The sequence below is a fragment of the Panthera leo genome, chromosome A3 (genome assembly GCF_018350215.1).
Source record: "Panthera leo isolate Ple1 chromosome A3, P.leo_Ple1_pat1.1, whole genome shotgun sequence".
Classification (NCBI taxonomy): domain Eukaryota; kingdom Metazoa; phylum Chordata; class Mammalia; order Carnivora; family Felidae; genus Panthera; species Panthera leo.
The window spans coordinates 86,407,956-86,422,130 of NC_056681.1; the positions used below are offsets into that span (position 1 = coordinate 86,407,956).

At 40.2% G+C, this 14,175-nt stretch overlaps 1 protein-coding gene across 16 annotated transcripts in view; it reads right to left on the reverse strand.

The window, feature by feature from the left end:
* AAK1 (AP2 associated kinase 1) overlaps nt 1–14,175 on the reverse strand; it is a 167,894-nt gene that overhangs the window by 110,068 nt on the left and 43,651 nt on the right. Inside the window, exons 1-2 of one of the 16 annotated variants that reach the window (XM_042932552.1) lie at nt 7,190–7,228; nt 6,790–6,993 (exon numbers count right to left, since the gene is read on the reverse strand). The exons of the other annotated variants lie outside the window; for them this stretch is intronic. The gene's annotated coding sequence lies outside the window, so the exon portion shown is untranslated. Of the gene's footprint in view, nt 1–6,789; nt 6,994–7,189; nt 7,229–14,175 lie in introns of those variants that run through there. 16 annotated transcript variants of the gene reach the window in all.

The following is a 14,175-nucleotide window of genomic DNA, read 5'->3' on the forward strand; positions in this document are numbered from 1 at the left end:
CAGTCTTTTAAGCGTCTGACTTCAGCTCAGGTAATGATCTCATGGTTTGTGAGTTTGGGCCCCGCGTCGGGCTCTGTGCTGACAGCTCAGAACCTGGAGCCTGCTTCGGATTCTGTGTCTCCCTCTCTCTCTGCTCCTCCCCCGCTTGCACTCTGTCTCTCTCTCTCTCAAAAATAAACAAACACTAAAAACAATTAATAAAAAAAAAGAATTCCTCATCTTCCTGCTTCTTAAATACTATAGTGTTTCTTCAGGGTTCAGTCCTGAGCCATCTCTATTCACTCTATAAACGCTCCCTGGGTGAGCTCACCCATTAAGAATCCTTTAATTACATTCTTAATATTGACAACTCTCCCCAGAGGTCCAGACCCATACATTTTTGACTTACTCAATTAACCTGACAGACATTTCCACCTGTAATTTTCATAGGCACTCTCAACTCAACATATTTAAAACTGAAATCAAGCCCCATATGCCCCCCTCACACCTCCCAAGCCCTCCTTCCTGTTTTCCCAGTTACTGTGAATGTGACCACTCCGTACCCCATTTCCCATCTTCAACAACTCCCATTCCCCAATATCCAATGCCTTACCTCAGATCATTCTCATTTTTCCCCTAGAATACTACAATTTATTAGTTGTACTCTCAGAAAAAATGCGGGGTATCTGTCCAACTCAGTGACTCACCTTCCTCTGAACATTCCTTCTCCTCCATCAGTCATGTCTGACTAAATAATACCCTCACCTCCACCTCATTACAGTTGATGGGACCAACTGACCCAAGCTTGGATCAATCAGATTCTTTCTCCCACAGAAGTGGAATTATTGGTATAAGTCTAGGCAGGCAACTTAAAGTGTAAGTGCGAGGTATACAGTAACCATAGTGAGCCACATGAATGAATGAACAGAGAAAGTCCACCTGCAAGAAAGAAAAGACCAACACAGAGGCACAAAAAGGCAGAGATATGAGAGAGAGAGAGAGAGAGAGAGAGAGCCAGACAGCCAGACAGAAACCCCTGAGAGCTTTCTTGTTCCTAATCTCTTCCTAAGGGTCAGCGACACCCCTGCTCCTAGGTTCCAGAACAGACCCCTCCCTACCTTATCTTTTTATCATTTTCCTTTTTAAATGTCAGCTAGTTTAAGTAGGTGACTACTATGTGCCTATAGAAACTCTTGACTAGGGGCGCCCGTGTGGCTCAGTCGGTTGAGCGTCAGACTTCTGCTCGGGTCATGATCTCACAGTTCATGAGTTCAGGCCCCGTGTCAGGCTCTGTGCTGACAGCTCAGAGCCTGGAGCCTGCTTCGGATTCTGTGTCTCCCTCTCTCTCTCTGCCCTTCCCCTGCTCATGCTCTATCTCTCTCTCTCTCTCTCTCTCTCTCTCAAAAATAAATTTTAAAAAAATTTTAGAAAGTCTTAATACTTTTGGATTAACTTACTCTTCCTTCCTGGGTCTTAGCTCCCCATCCATAAAAGTAGAAGATTGAATTAGATAAACTTTATGAAGACAGTAAACATTAACATGCTACAATTTTCATATTCAGTCTATGTACAAAATCATGGACGACCAAATGAATATTTTAGAACTCTGCTTTCTTTAAATGTTTATTTATTTTTCAGAGAGAGAGAGAGAGAGAAGACAGTAGAGGAAGGGCAGAGAGAGAGGGAGACACAGAATCCAAAGCAGGCTCCACTCTCTGAGCTGTCAGCACAGAGCCTGATGTGGGGCTCGAACTCATGAACTGTGAGATTGTAAACTGAGCCAAAGTCAGACGCTTAACCAACTGAGCCACCCAGGAGCCCCAGGATTATGCTTTTTAATAATCAAGTTTTTAAAAGATGTGCTATTTAAAAGCAAATAAAATATCTAATTTAACTCAAAGGAAGTGTTTTATTTGTGTCAATTTTCTACCTATTTATCATAAGTGTATTTTAAAATTACTTCCTTTTTTTTTTTAAAGCCCTACATTAAAACATTTCTCTGTACTTTGGTGGATAACATTTAGCACATTGCAGGTAGCCCAGTCCATTTTCAAATGGCCCAATTCAAAAGATATTTAGAGAATGCTTTCACTATTCATTCTTACATTATTGCAGAAAAAAATAGATTCACTTTACAATGCCACATTGAAGTGCACTAAGTGTTCTAAAAAAACAAAACCTTTTGTCCTCCCAACAGACTCTAGATAAATTCGTAAGCCACGTATTAAGTACCCAATATACAAAGTACACCTTACATCACTGATAACATACTTGGTAAATAGCTAAATGCTGATAAAGAGTCTGATTCAGTAGGCCTGAGTAAGGCCCTGAGATCTATTCTTTTTCTTAAAGCCTCCCAGGCAATACAGATCATCTGCCATTCTGGGGAACCACTGCCCAGGATCAGAGGCATTTCAGATCTTTTTGAAATAAGTAAAAACTGCAGTATACTATGAACACTTAGGATATAATCAGAGTAACTCTTTATTTGAAAAACGTGTGTGTGTGACCAAATTAAGTAAAGCCTATCAGTGGTTTAAGGGTAAGAGAAGTGGCAAGGAAGTCTGACCATGCTGCCTGTCTTTGTGGAGGAAAGGAAGCTAATGACTGCAAATTTCTATTCTCCTGAAGAGATCTGCCACTGGAGAAAACAAAATATACCATAATCTACATTTTACATAGCTATTCAAGATCCTACAGAGAAACCTCTTTGCTGGATGTTTGCTCAAGCTCAAGTTTGAATGCTAGGAAAGTCAAGCAAAAGAGAAAGGCCATCCCAAAGTTGTTCCAGAAACAGGGTCTGACAAGAAGTGGTGGTCAAAGGGAAGATGAGAGGCAGGCTTAGTTGTGGAAATAAAACTTTCTGTTCCAAAGTCTTGGCAAACTCATGGAAAAAGAATGCTGATGTTCTAGCGCCTTAAAAGTCTTTCCCGCTGGGGCGCCTGGGTGGCTCAGTCGGTTAAGCGTCTGACTTCAACTCAGGTCATGATCTCACAGCTCATGGGTTCAGGCCCCATGTCGGGCTCTGTGCTGACAGCTCAGAGCCTGGAGCCTGCTCCAGATTCTGTGTCACCCTGTCTCTCTGCCTCACACCCCCTCTGTCTCTCTTTCTCAAAAATAAATAAACATTTTTTTTAAAATTAAAAAAAAAAGTCTTTCCTGCTGCTCTGAGAACTGTGCTGGAAGTTGAACCAGTGAGAGCCCTCATAATGTCCAAAGGGTTATGTCCACAAACTGTGTGTGATTACATACTCACTGTGATCAGGTGTGACTGCCACCGCCACAGAAATCCTGGCAACATTTCAAATAAATCTCCACGTGAGAGATACCAACAGGCAACAGAAAGAACAGGCTAGGAGTCAGGAGACCTAGTTGTGGTCCAAGTTCCACAAATGACAAGCTATGACCTTGAGCAAGTCACTACACTTTTCTGGGCCTCCACTTTCTCATCTGTAAAATAAAAATGTGGCACTGGTTTAAAGGGACATGAAAACCTCTGACCCTGGGAGGTGGGTATCTGCCATATTTTGGTGATTCTTTAGGGATATAAAACACATCAAACAACCTCCTCAATTCTGTGCAGGACTTTGAATTATTATTCTTTAGAAGACAGCATTGCTTTCATATTGGAGGGTAGTGGGTGGAGCAGAAGAAAATAAATTTTAAAGAACTCTCTGATAGGTGGAAGTAGGGGTAGGGATTGGCAAAACATTACTCCCTCTGGGATGTTCGCTACAATCACTTGCTAATTGTCCTGACATACGCACATTTCTTAAACCTGAAGGCAAAGAGATTTTCTGTTAAAGATTGTCCTAAAGAGTGTTCGGAAAGTTTGATATTTAAGACAAAAAAAAAGTCTGAAATTTTCCCTATATGTCTAGTATACCAGCAGTGTGTGGATACCCTCCTGGGTCTCAGCCTCATGGCTCATAGTCCAAAGACTCCTTTCCAGCTGAGCACAATACCCACAGCAGGCCCAAAGGCACACTCCCTTCACCTGACACCTTCCTGCTACCTGCATGATTTTTTCATTGATTCTTGGACCTAAGTCCCTTCAGAAGCAACTGACTCATCAGGTGCCCTGAGCACAGTGGTTTACATTTCAGTTCTATATTGAATATTTTTCCTATTTTTCCAGGATCCTGGATTTAATGTTTTTACCCCTAGTAGGAAACCACCCACTGAAAAAACAGCGCATTTCTCATTCTTTCTCCTTCATAGAGAAAAATGTCTCGGTTGGCTCTCCAGGTAGACTTGAGGTCTCTGGCCACATCCTGACAGCCACCTTCACCTGACTGCCCCTCCCCTAATATGTGGAGCCCCTTCTACAAAATAATTAACCTTCCACTAGTGTTCTCTATGCTTACGGGTAACATCTGCTTAGAAGCCCTCCAAGGCTGTTTCGACTCCCTCCCCCCAACAACCTACCAACCTCCTTCAAGAAAAGCATTAATATTTCTAGTGCCATTTACCTACACCACACACACACACACACGTATACACACACAGCTCCCTAAACAATCTAGCATCCTCCTTGAAAAACACAATCAGGGAACCCTAAGCAGACAGGCGTGACTCCTAAGCAGATGGCAGGCCTCATAATTAGGTCATTACATAATACCTCTTCTCTAACCAGCTTCTCTACTCCACTTGGAGACCCTGGGTTGATGAGCTTTACACTGTGGATACTTTAATTATAATTCGCTCTTGAAAACACAGTAATACCATGTTTTGATAAAAGAAAAGAAACAGGGTGAGAGAGTGTGGGAGACGGTAGAGTCAAATATTGCTTTTAGCTTCAGCTTTGAGTAGTCCCGACTTATATAGATAACTGTCTTGGTACCTTGGTCTTCCAATTTGTCACAGAGACTCATGCCAATCCCCAGTCACAACTGGTTCCACTACAAGACTCGCATATAAATGTTATAGTACATGATTCAATTTCTATAGGATACTCCAACACGTTTAGGTATAATGTCAGGCTCTCAACAACTCATCACTGAGCTAAAGACTGCACAAGATGGTGTCCACAAGCACATGGCAACAGCTACTTGGAGTAAGACCCCAGGTCAGCATCAAATCAGGTTAAGTCTTTGATCTCCCAAGACCTCCAACTCCGGGCACTCAGAGATCTTATTTACAGCCCCTCCCCCCAGGAAATCTAAAGCTTTCCACCCCACCCCCAGTGCAGCTTCCCACTCTGGTTTTGCTTCTCCTGAAGTATTCACACTCTAAAAATTACTTCTCCCTTCACCCAATATCAAAACCGCTGTCCTTACCAGTCTGTTAGTTTTTAGGGAAGCTGGGGTCTCATACCTGGTATCTGTATGGATAGTCTACAGTTTGCAACAATCATTCACATATATGTTCTCATTTCCTCATTACAATAAACTTGAATTATTTTCAATTAAAAAAATTTTGTTGCTGTTTATTTCTTTTGAGAGACAGACAGTGCGAGCAGGGGAAGGGCAGAGAGGGAGACGCAGAATCTGAAGCAGGTTCCAGGCTCTGAGCTATCAGCAGAGAGCCCGACGCGGGGCTCGAACTCACCAATGGTGAGATCATGACCTGAGCTGAGGTCAGACATTTAACTGACTGAGCCACCCAGGTGTCCCTGAATTGTTTTCAAGATTCAAAATTATTTCAGATTCAAAAACTGAGAGCCAGGTAAGTATTACCAAAAAAGGCAGATATGTAAAAAGTCAAGCTATAATTTAAGAATAAAAGAAAAGACTATTCTATTAAAGGAGAGATCAGTGATCTCTGTTTGGCATAAGGTGTAAAAGGAGATACTTCTGAGATGAAGGCCCATCCCTCCATACCACTATCCCAAGGCCCTCAGCTTAGCATTTATGCTTTGGTCACACTGAGTATTCCAAGTTCTGACACTGGCCTGGGAGCATGGCTCTGTTGGCCGCTGGTTCTGATGGACTGGCTTGTGGCCTCAGTGTCTAGCCTCACCGCAATTCTCAGACTATGACACCTAATGCTACCCTGTCTGGAGTCCCGTCCCAATTACTATATCCCTCCTGGACTGTTAAATCAAAGCCTTGATTTCTAAAACTTACTGAGGATATCAGAAATCAAATTTAGAGTCACTTATCCAAAAAGTAGGTTTGGACTAGAGTAAAAGCTTTACATATGATGTGACATGTGGTATAAGGAAAAGAGCATGGCCCTTAGGTCAGAAGCTTCTAAGGCTGGATTTCTAGCAACAAAACTTGTTTACATAACCTTGAAAAAGTTACTTAACTCCTATAAGGCTCAGTTACTGTCCCTATTTTGCAGATACAGAAACTTTCTCTGCCAAGGCTACTGAGAGAAAAAAAGGGCTATGAAAGAAAAAAAAATACACAGAAAAGAGTCTAGCACAGTGCTCGGCACACACATTGCCTTCCTTCCCCCTTCCCTCCCCAGTGACTGGGGGTAATGGCTCTCTGCCCTCTGCTGTGTTCACTGCCCGGAGAGGTCTGGGGAAAACTCTGAAAAACATGCAGCCCACAAAAACACTGTAGGATGAGTCAGATGACTGTGAACTAATTAGAAAGCACAGCAAAGAGATCAGGATGACCACCAGTAGGGCAGGTTTCATCCAAGCATTGCATTTCTAAAATAATCATTCTGCAGCTTTTCAGGCCTTTTCCAGGTGAGACACTTAAAAATGAACCAAGAACAAAGAAGTCAACTAAAAAGCTGTGGGCTTGTGAACCTAAGGCAAAATGGGTGGTTGAATACCAGGCTGGTAATGAGGCAGAAAGGCAGGCAGGAGACTTCTGGAACAGGGAGCCATGGGCTTTGGAGGCCACTTACCACAGTGTTAACGGGAACCATTGACACAGCTTGGAGGGATCTCAAAGAGGACCTGGCAATGATAATATTCAAAAGGCTCTGTAACACCAATGAAGTCAGGAAACCTGGATTCCAAATGTGGCACTCCATTCATCAACTATGTGGCCGTTAGCTAAAAATTCTTCAAAGGCAGAGAAAGCATTTTTTCCTTGTTTTCTGAATCACCTAAAATAACAAACAGTTAATGCTGGGTAAGTGCTATACTGAATAAAGAAATATCTGGCTTCTGAACTCTCTGGGCCTCAGTTTTCTCTCACAAGATTGTTGGAGATATATCTCCAGGATCACTCCAGGGCTCATAACCATTTCATCGTTCTCCATATATAAACATTTCTCAATCCTAAAAGCACAACAGAATCACCTTGGCAGTCAGCCCCACATCCAGAAACCACTGAGATTCAGAATCCTCAGGGTGGTGGGGTTCTGTTTTTGTTTTTTGAAATCTCCATAGGTGATCCTAACAGCTGGTGTTGGAAACTAACGTACCCTGCTTTCAAATGCAGCAATCTTTACGAAATGAGGGAATTCAGACTGAGTCCTTCCTATCGCCCGCCTTTCTGCCAAAATCAGCAGCTTTCATTTTCAAAAGCAATCCTGCCTCATTCTAAGGAGCAAGGGTTTGTCGTTAGATCTAGAGTCAAAGCCCAGTGCAAACACTCCACAGTAATGTGACCTCAGCCTATTTATACAATGAGGAACCACCAGCTACTCCACTGAGGTGTTATAAAGATTATATAAGATAGCATCATAAAGCACGTAGCACATGTCTAACCACAGAAAACAGCCAACAAATGTTCACCCCCATCTCCCCTAACCCCTTCCTTCCTAAGTAATGTCCATTAGGTGCGTGTCTCACCCTGCCTGCAGCCTTCAGTAAAACTCTGGTTACAGGAGTTTTGCTGATATAAACTTTGCTCCAATTTCAATATTTGTCATGAGCATCAGTTTCTCTATTCCTTGTATTAAGAGGGAAGTCTAAATGACTCTCGATATATTATACTGGTTTGTTGTCAGTAAAAGATGGCTTCGAATGATGCAAGCAGTCAGAAATCCAACTCTCTGAATGGTCAAGATGAGTCCTCGTACTGGGTGGCTGCGGCATCTGAGCATCTGGGAAACGTCCTTGGTGCTGAGCTGTGCAGTTTTGTGACTCCTCAGTTTTGACACCCGTTTTATACTTGCTACCACGGCTATATGCTTTTTTTGTTTTTTCCACACAAGTTTTTATGATGCTTCCATTAAACAGGTTAGTTTTATTGAGTTCATATACATTATTTATTTTTATCAAATGGCACACCTGATCTGTGGATCAAGGTTTACTATTGTTAGTACATTATATGGAAGAAAATCTTACAAAGAGCTCAACCTGGATCTCCAACAGAATAAATGAAAGAACTGCTACCAAAAAAGGCACCTTCTGATTTTCTGTTGCTTTTTAGATGTCTTTTAGAAAAGGCAGACTCAGTCTTGAGAAACATATAAGCAATATGCTCATATGGTATACAATACGGGTCAGTCTCATAACCCAATCACAAAGCCATCACTAGTGTCATCTGGGGTCGGAGTACAGACAAGAAACCAGAATTTTCACTGAATGCCTTGGTCAAGATTGAGGCGCAGAGATGTATCAGGTTGTTAAAGAGTTAAACAGTTCTTAGACTAGTTAACACTAGTTGGGAGACCCGTCAAGGTCAGGAATAAATCAAATAGAGCCCAGACAATTAGCTAATTGTGTGCTGGACAGGGCAGATGATCCAATTACTGGACTCCGAAGCTGGCTAATGGTTAAGCACTGAGGTACTGATCCTAGACCTAGAAAGAAAATCAGCAGGAAAAGGAAGCCTACGGGGTGTGAACAGAATAGATATACAATATTCAAAATTAAAGCAGGCAAAGGAGTATCAGGTCAGGGAAGCTAAGGGTCCTTGAAAGCAGAAACAATCTCTAGGCATGACCCGCCTCAGGCATTCAAGTACAGATAGCAGAGCACCTACACTGGGTAGTTCAGGCACAGGGAAGTTAGCAGCTCCTAGTTTGTTTCAAGGTAGCTTCCATTTTAGCTCACAGAAGGAAGCCAAGCAATATGATTTAAAAACAAAACAAACAAACAAAAAAAGCACTGTCCAACTGGTTTGGATAAAATAATCTATACAAACTAGCTCTGCCAGGCCACAGGAATAAGTCAAAACCTCTACATGACTCTGTTCAATGCATGGGACAACCAACAACAGAGGTCAGACATGTAGACAAGCTGGGAGCTTCATTCTCCACTCTGTGAGCTGAGCTAAAAACAAGGCTTCATCCCCTTACACCGGCAGAGCTATTCTCTGCGGTTTCCATGCTGGTTGAGGCATACTAACTTCCTGGTCAGGGCACACTGGAGCCTGTCCCTAAAACACTCGGTTTTAGCTGGTATCATCACAAAGCTATATCAGTAGCAGCAGAAATGCTGAGGATTAAAGCAAAGGACATTGGGGACTTTGGTCAGCAAAGGTGCCTGAAAACAGGAAAGAGCACACCTTCCAAGAAGGCTTTATAGAGCAACTGTGGTATGATCAGAGTCTGCGTACCCACCCCCAGATTGCTATTCCGCAGTGCCTGTCCTTCCTGGAGGACACAGCCAGGGCAGGAGTGATTCAGCATAAGCCATCCCCACTAACCTTGTACACAGCCTACTTAATATAGCAGGCTTAGATGTCTCAATACTTTAACAGGCAACACTAAGATTCTGTACTTTGCAAACACAATGGCAAATCAAAAACAGTTTTTAGGTTTGAACAATTTTTCTAGTTAGGAATTCTAATACCTAATGGGTACTATCCTTGGTTTAACCAGCTATTAACTGGATAACATTGGATAAGTCTTGACATCTCTAAAACTCCATTTTCACAGTTGTAAAATGGGAATAATTATATCAGTTCTAACAATCTTAAAGTTAGTAGGAAGCTCAAATGATATAAAGTATTAAAGGGATTTAATATTGCATAAAAATGTGATGTCCCTTCCAATTCCCACTCCTACCTCCCTAAAACAAAAACAAAAACAAAAACAAAAACTTGCAGTTTTGTTGGAGAGATAAGACACAAAACATTGAGCAAAAAATGTAAGCCTATGGAAAGACCCATATTAGCTAGAACTGTTAGGGAAAGTTTCTTGAGACAAATGGAACTTTGGATGAATTCTGAAGGACTGGTAAGATTTGGAAAGGCAAATCCATTTTGTATGTCCAGATTTTACAGAGCATTTACTCACACTGCAGTTCGACTATTTATAGTTAAGAGGGTAACATTATAAATATCACTGCAATTTTATTATTCTCAATGACTTTGAGAAATAGGTAGATTTAAGGCATAAAGTAGATAAAGGACTCAATTCAAAAGGTCACAGTCGCAAAGCAAAAAATGAAGTCCGGTTCAGCAACTTATGTTACCTGGCTCAGTTAGAGCATGAAATAACTGGAAATCATCCAAAACTAGTAAGGTCTACCGATCATCCACACCACCACTCTGATCCTACGTGAGAGATTCTACTGTGCGCCACCAGAGTATATAAGTACCATTCCTCATAGTGAACCAAGGCAGGAGAAATAAGACTATGTTTGAGGAAGTCTGTGTAAATGACTTATAAATCACTTTAATCTGGAACCAAAAGAGTTAGAGTTGGTTCTATATTTCAAACCACAACAACCACAGACAGTTTAATGGAGCTTAAATAGGAAAGTTGGGGCAAGATGTCATCAAGGGATCTTCTGATAACTTTCCTAACATTTTATCAATAGCTCCCAGTTACCCTCTCCTGGTTCTCCTATTCCACAGAGGGGTCAATAAAAGAAGATGAGGAAGTGACTCGGGGAATCCACAAACTGGGACAAAAGGAAGACTATTCCTCCAAATTCCCAGTTCCTCCAATCTCTAGACTAGAACACAATTCTCAATAAATGGTCCATTTGGGTATTCAACGAGCCACTGAACTAATCATGTGTCCTGCCAGTATTTCTAGTTCGGTAGTGCCTAAACCCACTTCAAGATCAGTCACACCACTGTTTCTCAAGAGAGGGCTACTTTGCCCGCAAGAGGAGATATTTGCTAAAGTCTGGAGACATTTCTGATTTGGGGGGCATGGGGTGGGTGGGAGGGTAGTAGGGACCTACTGGCATCAAGTGGGTAGAGGCCAGGAATGCTGCTAGCATCCTACAATGCACAGGACAGCACAACACAACAAAAAATTATCCAGCCCTATATGTCAGTAGTCTCAAGGTTGAAAAATCCTGCTCTAGGGGCACCTGGATGGCTCAGTCAGTTAAGCATCTGACTCTTGATTTCAGTTCAGGTCATGATCTCAGGGTTCATATGATCAAGCCCCTTGTCAGGCTCTGGGCTAATAGTGTGGAGCCTGTTTGGGATTCTTTCTCCCTCTCTGTGCCCCTCCCCCATTTGCATGCATGCATATTCTCTCTCTCTCTCTCAAAATAAACATAAAAAAAATTTTAAATAAAGAAAAGAAAAATCCTGCTCTAGGCAATGTTCTATCACATATATATCCCAGAATCACAAAGCCATTACCTGTTAACTCATAAATGTTGGCAATGACTAGGACAAGCAGGTAATAACTATTTATAAAAACTGAACATATACCTTAAAAAAAAATCCATCAGAGAATTTCTACAACATGTAACAAATAGGTACGTTAAAATGCTTTAAGGGGTTGTACACACTTCTGAACTTGTCATGGGGATAAACTTAGAGAATTCATTTATCCTTCAAAAGTTTGTATTTAATTGATAATGAGCTTACAGATACATAATAACTTAGAAAGAGCTCATTCACACTACATCACTAAAGAATGAGTTGTTTTGAGTTTTTCAACTGACTCTTTCAAAGAATGCCAACATATTTGTATTTTAATTATTTTGATGAAATTCTTTTTCAAATTTATTAAACCTATTTTGGAAGTTTAAGTCAATGAGGTTCAGCTGGAAGAAAAACTAAAGAGAGAAATACTGAAAATGTTCAGATCAAATTTCTATTACTTACAGATGATATGGTTGTCTACTTGGAAAACTCAAGACAATGAGATCAGAAACAACTAATAAAAGTTCAGTAAGAAAACTAGTATAGAGGCACATGGGGTGACTCAGTTGGTTGAGCATCCAACTTCAGCTCAGGTCATGATCTCACAGTTGGTGAGTTCGAGCCCCACATTGGGCTTGCTGCTGTCAGCCTGTCAGTGCAGAGCCCCCTTCATATCCTCTATCCCCACCTTCCCATCCCTCCCTGCCTGTGCTCTCTCAAAATATATATATATATATTTAAAAAATAAAGAAACAAAAGTAGTTATAAAACCAACACAAACACAAAAAAAAAAATACATAGCTTTCCAAAAGTAAAAGGCTGACAATCCAAGAACTTGGTGAGAATGGACAGCAATAAAAACGTTCATACATTGCTAGCATTAATGTAAAACCGTACAACTTTATAAAAGACTATTTTTCCAAAGTTAAATGTACACTTACCCTATGAACCAGCAATCCCACTCCCAGAGAAGGGAAACAAATAGTCACACACAGACTTGCGTGAGAATGTTAACAGCCAAAACTGGAAGAATTCAACTGTCTTTCAAAAGTTGAATGGATAAATAAATTGGGGAATATCAATATAATGAAATACCACACAGAAATAAGATATCATATTGATACTGAGTCCATGGGTGAACCTCAAAATGTGTAAAAGTAGCCAGGGAGAAAAAAAAAAAAGTACATGCTAAACACCTCAATTAAAATGTAGAGATTGTCAGACTGGATAAAAAATAAAGATCCAACTATATTATGCCTATAAGGAACCCACTTTAAATATAAAGATACAGATAAGTTAAAGTAAAAGGATAAAAAAGACATGCGATGCTAACACTAATCAAAAGAAAGTTGAAGAGACTATATTAATATCAAAGTCGATTTCAGAGCAAAGCTATTACAGGGCTATTTCATAATCATAAAGAGGTCAATTCACCAACAAATGTCTACCTAATAACAGAAATTCAAAGTACATGAAGCAAAAATTAATAGAACTACAAGGAGAAATGAACAAATCTATAATAATAGTCAAAGATTCTAATACCCTGCCCTCAATAATTGAGAGAACAAATCAACAGAAAATTAATATGGATATAAAAGACTTGAACAACACTACCAACCAACTTGACCTAATAACCATCGTGACCTAATTGACATTTATAGAACACTCCATTTAACAACAGAATACATTGTTTTCAAGTGCCCACAGAAGATCAAGATATGCCATATTCTATGGCTATAAAAGAATTCTCAATAAACTTAAAAGGATTTAAATCAAAGTATGTTCTGTGACTAATATGATCTTAAATGGAACTAAATTAGAAATCAGTAACAGAAAGATCTCTGGGGAAAGCCACAAATATTTGGAAACTATTTAGTTTCCAAATACTCCTATAACTTATGGGTCAAACATGAAATCAAAAGGGAAATTAGAAAGTATTTTGAACTGAATGAAAATTAAAACTAAAATTTCAGTAGGTTACTTTTGTTTTTGGGTGAAATTATTCAAAATTTCACCTAGGAAAAAAAATGCACTGGAATACTGACATAGTCAAATGAGAGCAGGGGTGGGGTCCCACCAGACATTAAAATTTAGAAACATATAATTTAGATATAAAATTATAAAATGTGATTGCTGCAACAACAAACAGAAAAGTGAAAAGACCTCAAGAACATGTAAGAATTTAATATGTATGGGAATTATCCAATAAAAACTGTTGGTACCATTAACTAGTCACTGGGGGGGGGGGGGTGGAAATTTCAAGTCAATTCCCTCTATCACCCAAATACCAAAATAAACTCTGGATTAACTAATTACGGGTCACAAACTCAAATGTCCTTAAGGATCATGTAGGTAAAATAAAATGTTCAAATCTAAATATGTGAAGTATAAGACAAATAAAGCTGTGAGGACTGGGACAAATCAGAGGATAATCCCAACTGAGAAAAACACTATGGGGGCAGGGGGAATCAACAACCCCCACCTCTTCTAACCTGTGAAATTCAACCTATTAGAAAAAAATGTTTGCAATTTCTGACATAAATGTAAAACCTGAAACCAGATCAGTACTAAAAGGAAATTAAGGTAATACTATAACCTCGAGATAGGGAAAGTTTTCTATAAACATACTATGAAAGGAATAACCAAAATTTTATTGATTTCCCCTCATTAAAATTTGAAATTTACTTGTGGTGAACAAAATACACTAAGAAAGGGGCACCTGGGTGGCTCAGTCCATTTAGCATCCCATTCTTGATTTCAGCTCAGGTCATGATCT